Genomic DNA, 8,605 nt, shown 5'->3' on the forward strand with positions numbered 1-8,605 from the left:
GAACTTCCATGCAGTTTGAAAGTGCCTTCTCAATCTTCTTGGTAACATGGTTGCATATAACAAGAAGCTCAAACGATCATTGGCGTAATAAATACACAAACAATAACCTAAAAATGATCTTTTCTGCAGAAAAATACAAGAAGGTGTCATGCCAGGTAGCTAAAAGTGCTTTTATTGTAATCTTTGACCCTCAAAACATATGTTTAGACATATTGCACAGGTATATTCGTCTCACTTGTATGTCCTGAGAGCAAAATAGCGATATTTGGCCGCCATTTTGAAAATGGTTGCTGAACCAACCTATTATGACGTCATAGAGCAAAAAAATCAACGGATTCATATTTACCAGCCCAAATGGCATTAGAAAAAATGGGTCCTGAAAAATCGACCTGAATTTGCCCACCCCTAGTAATAGCATCAAAATTCTATTTTGGGGAGCAAGATACAGTTTTAGGAAGGCAATTGTTCACCCAAGCCCCACCAGTAGCTACGTTCATGTTCGATGCTGTTTGAGAGTAAGCGACTTGTATCTCGGCAAGACGCTTATTGCGCAGCAGCTGAGTTGATTTGCTGCTTTCGACTGTTGTCACGATAGGCACAAAAGTAAAATGGTTACGGTTATTATAATACAGTATAATTTCCATGCCACGGCAGCCTTGACTTTTTTATACAAATTATATGAGTTTCCAAACGTCCAAAAAGTTTATGAACGGCGTAGGATAACTTTTGATTGATCATTGGTTGTCAAGATTTCTGTTAAAAAAAAAGTAAAATTTCCCGTTTGTAGGAACAAAAGTGCAGCAATTTAATGTCGTTTAGTTGAGTTTTCGAAATAGTTACAGAGCCTATATGGCAACGTGCTACATACAAAAATCGTCAGAAAGAGCGATTACGCAAAGATCACATAAATCAAGCAGCCAGCGATAAATTATGACAAAGTAATGTAAAATGACATCAACCAAATTTGATGTGGAAAAGTGCCAACATATCTCGAACATTTCAACGAAAAAAATTAATTGTTTAGAAAGAAAATTGAATTGATAACGTCACAATCATTTCCATTTTACACGCTCGCTGCACGCCATCAGAATTGGAAAACAAAATCGTTATCAGCTTATCTGGCTCATAAAAAGCATTTTGTGTGTTGTCATTTTGAAAAACTTGATGTTTGAATGATGAAAGCACAAACGTATTACGTAATAATGCATTGGTCATGTCAATATTTCTGCCATGTTACTTCATTTTCTAGAAAGGCGAGGGATAATACTAAAAGCTGTGTTTTGCATAGTTTGTTGTAGGCTACCTTGAAAAGCAATTTTGCAAAGCTAGTCTAATATTATAGGCCTGGCGAGAATTTGTGTAACGTGAATTTTGCTGCATCAGCCTTTGTTAGGTTTACAGCTCAACCATGTAAGAAAACTTGACAAGTTAACTCAACAACAAATTTTCGCTTTGACTGGGTCTACTAACAAAGCGTTTTCTCCAAGCCCCTGGCTCTCGCGTACTCCAAACTAACATTAGTTAATCCAACATTATATTCATGGCCGGCGCAAGGCTACTTTGCACCCTTTTGATTCAACGTCTATAGACGTGTGTAAAAAAGAACTGATTTGCTTACTAGGCAAGCCTATCCCCACTCAGTGATGTACGCGCACACAAAAAATATTGACGCCGTCAGCGTAAACGCAAACGTTCGAAAAAACATACGCCGTATGCGTCAACGCAACTTGTAAAAAAAGTTGGCGGCGTCAGCGTCAGTGCATACACTAGCGTAAACTCATTTTGTTTGCTAGGTGCCAAACATTCACACGGTATAAACCACTCGAAACAAACAAGTTTTATTTTGAATTTCTACGAAGAAACACAAGCATCTGAAAGTGTTCATCTGACATTTTGCTGTGTTTTGGTTCCAATATGTCTTTGCCCATTGAAAACATTCTTTCAACTGCAGCGCTTGAAGGTATTGGCGTGTTGTAGAGAAAAAAAGACATTGAAAAGTATGCGTTGACGCTATGCGCTAAAAAACCGCGAAAACTTTACGGCGTAGCCTCAAGCGCAAACTATCCAAAAAAATGTGGCCGCAAGCGTTAGCGCAAACAAAAAGTCTACGCCGCAAGTATGCGGCGTAGAATTTGCGGCGTATACGTACATCTCTGTCCCCACTGTAGATGCAGAGCGTAGGCCACAACCATTTTAATGAGTTTCAGCTTCAAAAAGCTTCGCTCAGCGTTTACCACAGATATTGGAGGCGTCACTGGAGCATGTAAATGTATGAACCATTGGGTATACTGTCTGAAAGTTTTTATTGCACCAAAAGCGATAGCACGTCTTCAGCTGTCATAGATTTCGTAGTTATTGCTGTTAGTTTGCAGCTCAACGTATTGGCGTCAAGGTGCCTGCTTGATTGCACCGTAGTTTTTCAAAATTACAACAATCTCAAACTCTTGCGACGGCTTTGCAAATGCAAGTCCGTATTTCCAGATGAGCTTATTAAACTTGTGGCTTTAATGCATCAGAGCAACTTTCTTGTTTATTACCTTATGTAAAGTATATAGGCCTGCAGTTCAAACGACAATATTCGAAACACAAAGACATCTTCATTTAAAAAAACGTTAAAAAACTTAGTTTTTGCACCTCCTTGAAGGCTGCGCCCTAGGCGACTGCCCAGTTGGCTTAATGGACGCACCGGCGCTGATGACATTCACAGACCGTGCTTGGAAATGTTTCTAAAACGTCAAATCATCTGAACACATGTTCAGAATTGTACATTGACGTGACTGCGTTGGTTGTCTGCGGTAAACTATTGCAGAAGTAAATCGACTTGCTATTATAAGCTTTTGCTCTGTGGAAGCGCATAGACACGGCGTGAAACGTTAGCAAAAACAATCATGTTTAGTGTTTTTGTTTGTTATCAGCTTACTAATCTTCAAATCCACATTATCAAAAGCAAAGTACTTTTTATAAACCAGCAAACTTTGTATAGGCACTTTTATGTCCAAAAATAAGCTATTTAGCCTATTACAAATAGACATCATGTACGTAGCTTGCGTGAAATGATCGAAAAACAAATCGAAAACACTAACGCATATTACGTAATTCTATGTTTCGATGTAATGAAAATGCAAACAAAAATAAATCTCAATTAATGTCAAAGTTATTCCAATCACAACTTCAATAGTTTCCGAAGATGAAGCATCAGCAGTCTTTAATCGAAACTCCTACGATTTTCTATTGCAATTGACGATTGTCAGAATTTCCCTCAGTTGATGCAGAATAATTACGTCTTTATCAAAGTAATCATATTTATAGAAAGAAAGCGGATTGCATGTCACTTTCTTCCTTAGAAACCCTGACAGAACAGACAATTTGAGGCAGGCTTGCTGACATTCTTCTGAAAATTTATCAAAAATCTGACTTCATGAACAACGACGGTAAAAGCGTTTTAATTAAAGAAGATTATGTACTTAACTAAAGGAAATAATTAATATCTTAGTGGAGGCTCTTGTTATGTATAATGTCAAACACGAAAAAATGCATAAAAACACGATTTAGTTTGTTCGTTTGCTAAAAAACTCTCGTGCCCTTCTTGCAGCTTTAGCTGAAGGTGTTCTTTTTTTAGGTTCTAAAAAGTAAAAAATGGAAACACATCTTCTTGTCTATATGATGTAGCTTGTCTAATCTGTGTGCATGAAAGGGCGAGGAAGCACGACGTGATTGATCATCCATCGGTATTTATTAGAATCACGACCGCTGGTCATGTATAGTCACAAATGGAATTGATGCAATCGGTATATTTTTAAAGAACTCGTACCACTTGGCTTGCATTGACTTGAGTAGCATTTTCATCATTTTCCTTTTTCTTAGCTTATTTCTTCTTCACAAGATAATATGCTAAGTAGCCAACAGTCGGACTAATTAGAAGTGACAGTGCTTGAATTTTCATCCAGATGAGAATATGAAATTGAGGTCGTTCTTAGAGGAAATTATGTAAGGGCTGCAACTGAGGCCACAATTTTGTAAAGTAGCTCAAACGGACCTACCGTTATGTAACCACAGAATCATAAATGGCAGTGAGAGTAAAAGAGTCCAAGAGCTGTCATTGTATGCAAATGCAATGATCGTAAGTTAAAGTTAAAATAGTTGATTATTACGTGCTGTGTTATTAAAAAATATTTTCAAGAGGGGAGATATATTACTTGGCCAGTAATCTGAGTAATTGTTGTGATGTTTTGCGGAAAAACATCACACAAGCAGAAGTATTAAGTCCTGTCGATTTCGTTGCAGCAGATTGAGGGTCTAACGTTCTGTGGTGGAAGACTCAAATTTTTATGGATTTTAGCTCAATGAGTCTACTCTTGAACATTATTTCTCCAGAAGCTGCAAAGGGCTATACAGAAAGCTACAATTTCTGTCTAAAAAGCTGTGTTAAATGATGCTGAATGCCATGGTTTGTAGGACAGTGCCCTAAACAAAATATCTTTCTTACCTAGCCAGCAAACGTCATAAGTTACTTGCATCGTTTTAATCTCAGCAGAAGACCTTAAAACGATAAAAAAATAGCAACTTTTGCTGGATGGGCTTATCATAGGGATGGTTAAAAATATATTTTTTAATTGTTATTTGTGTTTGATAGTGTTTTTACGTTTTATTTTTTTTAAACTATTTCCAATCGTTTCATACATTTTTTCAAGTAGCAACTGTATTCATTCATCATAACAGAGAACTGCAAAAGAAAGTGTTGCATTTTAGCTGCTGAATAATTTGTTGTAAATTAATTTGCTGCAGTTGTGACTAAGTTCTGTAATTCAGAAGAGTGGTCGCATGCTCAGCAAACGATACCAATGAACCACCCAACTTCAAGTGCTACCAATGATTGAGGATGAGGACTGTTCGGTCCCAGCGGCGACCGTGCTAACAGTCAACCTCTTTTGTTGCTTGTCTTAATTTCTTTTGTTAGTTTGTTTATTTCTTTTATATCCATCACTTCTTTCATTGCATCGTTCACATAGCCTATTTCATAGCCTATTATAATTAGTATTACATGAAGTATTATGATGGTCTTTAAAGTCTAATTGGTGATTCTACAGTCTAGTCTAGTCGACTGAAACAGGTTGACTTATCGATAAAAAGTGGACAGTATAACACACTAAATTGACAAATTCAAGTTTTTTCAATTTAAACGTAATACACTTGCATTTGCCAATTCTAGTGTGATGCTTATACAATTTTTGATTATTTTATCACACCACGCATCCTTTTGGATCATTGGCGAAGTCAAAAGAAGATTTTAATGAAAACTTGAATGACAAAGTTGTATTTTGATAAATTATCGATGTCTTGGTTATTTTAGAACAAATATTTCTGAGAAGCAAAAGTACAAATTATGTTCCAACATTTAAAATTTAGACAAATTGTTGGTGCAAAAAAAAAACAATTTTTTTATATTTTCGTTTAAAAAAAAATTAACACAAAAAAACGACTCATATTTCTGGTTGAGCACCATGCGAACAGCGTCAGATCCATGAAAAGTTAGCAAATAAAAATATTGTTTTCCATAGCTCTTTTTGACAATGCGGTTTGCAATTGATACGCACTTGTGTAGCCATTTGTTGACAGTTGCTTTGCAACCTTATTCTTTTTATGATGTTTTTCAATTGAAGCATTTTCAATTCAGTTTTAGTCATTTTTAAATATGTTATGCGCATGTGCTTTACTGTGACGTCATTATTTGACATATACTTTGACTATAAGAAACAGCGCTGTAAATGGGCGACTTTTGTTGACTGAGTTTATTTTACATTTACACATCTGCCACCTGCTATTACAGAAAGTAAAGGTATAATCATATCTGGCAATTATAGGAAGACTAGAGTTTTAAATCATATTGTACATGACATTGTAGCAATAGTAGCTTGAAGATGAGTTTAGTTTATTTTTCTACAAAGAGCGTATGTACGGAGATCCGCATTGCTGGTGGTACAATAAACCTACATTGAATTCGTTTTATTCAAAAGAATGAAGCAAAGTGTATACTTCCTTGTGATGAATTATTATGGTGTCCCAGACAGTAAAATCCGTCGTTTTTACATTGATTCAACGTCTGCAGAGGTTGAATCAATGTAAAAATGACGGCCTTTGCTGCCTGGGGTATAATTAATTGAAAAGTTTTTATTAAAAATGTAGGATATGACTGCAGGTGTTTAAAATAGAGATGACACCCAAGCCAGTTTGTACCGGTTTGTGCAAAACGGATGCAGTGTGAGTTCTGAGATATCTCGTGATGATTAAAAATTTTTATGGGAAACTTTTTATTTGACGATTTTAACTTGTCCTAATTTATTATTCCTTTAAGAAAACTCATTCTTAATATAATCAAAACAAATCGTTATTGTAGAAAAGCCCCATTATGTTAATAATTATATTTCCTACTAAATCGTTTTGTGCAATTGTTTTCTAAACGCTTTACAAGTTGGCAATGTGAATTTTTGGCAATTAAAATCTCTTTAAGAATAATAGCCTCGTTTTAATTTTAATAGTGATTTACTTTTCATAATTACAATAAATTTATCTTTTCACAGAATTGTTTATAGTTGACACTTTCAACTCTCAAAGTCAAATACGGACTGTTCAGAGCATTAGTGATTGCATTTTCAAACAAAATTTTAAGTTTTTGTGCCTTCAAAGAAGTTTCATATAAAAGACAAGGTTAAAAGTAAAACAAAAAAACTGAAATCGACTCTAAACCCTTTTTTCTGTGTAAAGATGTTTTTGTTTGTCTATATTGCCACTATATTTTTGTAAGTTATTGTTAATAAAGCTTGAAAGATTATGAAGTAGCCTACTGTAGTTGGTTAGTCGAAATGATACCCTTTCCTTTGCTGAGTTCGTGTCCAAATTGTGTAGGTCTGCTTTATCGACTTCTTGTTGACATTTCCCGAATAAGGCGAGATCTAGAACTGTCTTGGTCCTGCCCTTATTTTTGAAAATGGAAAGTCTTTGCATTGCCAAATTAGCACTCCAATTTTTATACCAAGATCGTTAAGAAAAGTGTCAGCTTGTAAGGGAACTTTGCCACTTTTTGCTTTGCAATGATTAATTGCAAGATTTTAGTGATATCAAAAAATAGAATTGCCAAAATAGAAAGCCAACCTAGCTTTCCACTAGGCTAAAAATTACAAGTGTATTTTCCTGTCACGCAGAAGCTGCGTAACCCTGAACTGCTAATGATCATTGTTTCGTCATTTACGTAAAGCAACTTTGCACTTGATGTGGTTTCTGACGCCATTGTTTTATTTTTAATTTTTAAATGAGTCCAACAACCTTTGCTTTGGTCTTTTCTCCCTTTTTGCAACAAGCAGTTTTGTGATTTACCTGATATGCAACCTACTCTTGACTAACACTGGCTGTTTTGAGTCTGATATTGATAGTTATCATTTACTGCTATAACCTATTATAAGAAAGATGCTTGCTATGTTTTCATTCCCTCAGCATCAGGGCTGTTTGAAAACCAGGTTTCTTTTTGTTTCAACACAAAGTTATTTTCTTACTTTCGTTCAATGTCGAAATGAAAGCGAACAAAAAAATGAAAGAGACTCTTCTAATGTAGAAAGCCTTGTGCCATGTTTTTCAAATTTTTTTCTATTATTCCGGTTTGCGAGTGTTCGAGACAAAAACATTTCGACATGTTTTCAATATAAAACGAAATTTTGTTTCATGTGTTTTTTTGAGAAGAGATTCGTTTCTTTAGGAACTTTAAACAAAAAAATTGTTTTCACCAAAGTTCTGCACCCTATTTAATTTATGTTACCTTGTTGCAATTAATCAAACCCAATCTTGTTTTAAACTGGTCTTTAACAGAAAAAAAATTTCTTTTCCGTTTTAGGGACTTTAACCATTTATAAATAAAGTCGTCTTCAAGTAAAAATTTTCAGGAGCGTAAATTTATTTAAGGGAAAAATACACGGAAACATATTCTTAATAAATTTACCAACTTAGGCTGCACTCGATTGAACATTTAGTTACAAATAGGAAATGGATTTATGAATCGTGTATTTCGTTTCCTTCCAGAAACCTTTCAATATAAGGTCAACCCTTTGCACTTTACCTTAGTACGTCATCATGTATATTTTAACAGGTCAGTTCAACATGTTAAACAATAGGTAAAATACATGACGTCATTCTTATACAAAAATTCCTTCAGAAGTCTTTTAAAAATGCAACTATTGTATGAGTTGAAACTTGAGACGAGTGTCGGTGCACTCAGAATACAAATTTTTGAATGCAGCCTAGTCTATACAAATTTCTGGGTGATGGCAAGATACTGTAGTTTCTCAAAGTACCACAACATTTGTTCAGCTTTTTGAGGGCATTGCTGCCCGTGCCGCTTTTTAGTTGTTGTTCTGAATATTACCAGCTAAATATTTGTATTGTGTATACGGCAGGAGATTTATTCAACAATGCTCTGGTAACTGAAGGACCTTTATGAATGTTCTAGTAGACTATCCTACTTGAATGTTGACTATCCTACTTGAATACACGCAAAACCTTGTAATGCGTGTGGTTAGACATTTTTACTTTCAAAGATTTTTTTATCGTGACGTCATGA

The sequence above is a fragment of the Aplidium turbinatum genome, chromosome 1 (assembly GCF_918807975.1).
Source record: "Aplidium turbinatum chromosome 1, kaAplTurb1.1, whole genome shotgun sequence".
Taxonomy (NCBI): domain Eukaryota; kingdom Metazoa; phylum Chordata; class Ascidiacea; order Aplousobranchia; family Polyclinidae; genus Aplidium; species Aplidium turbinatum.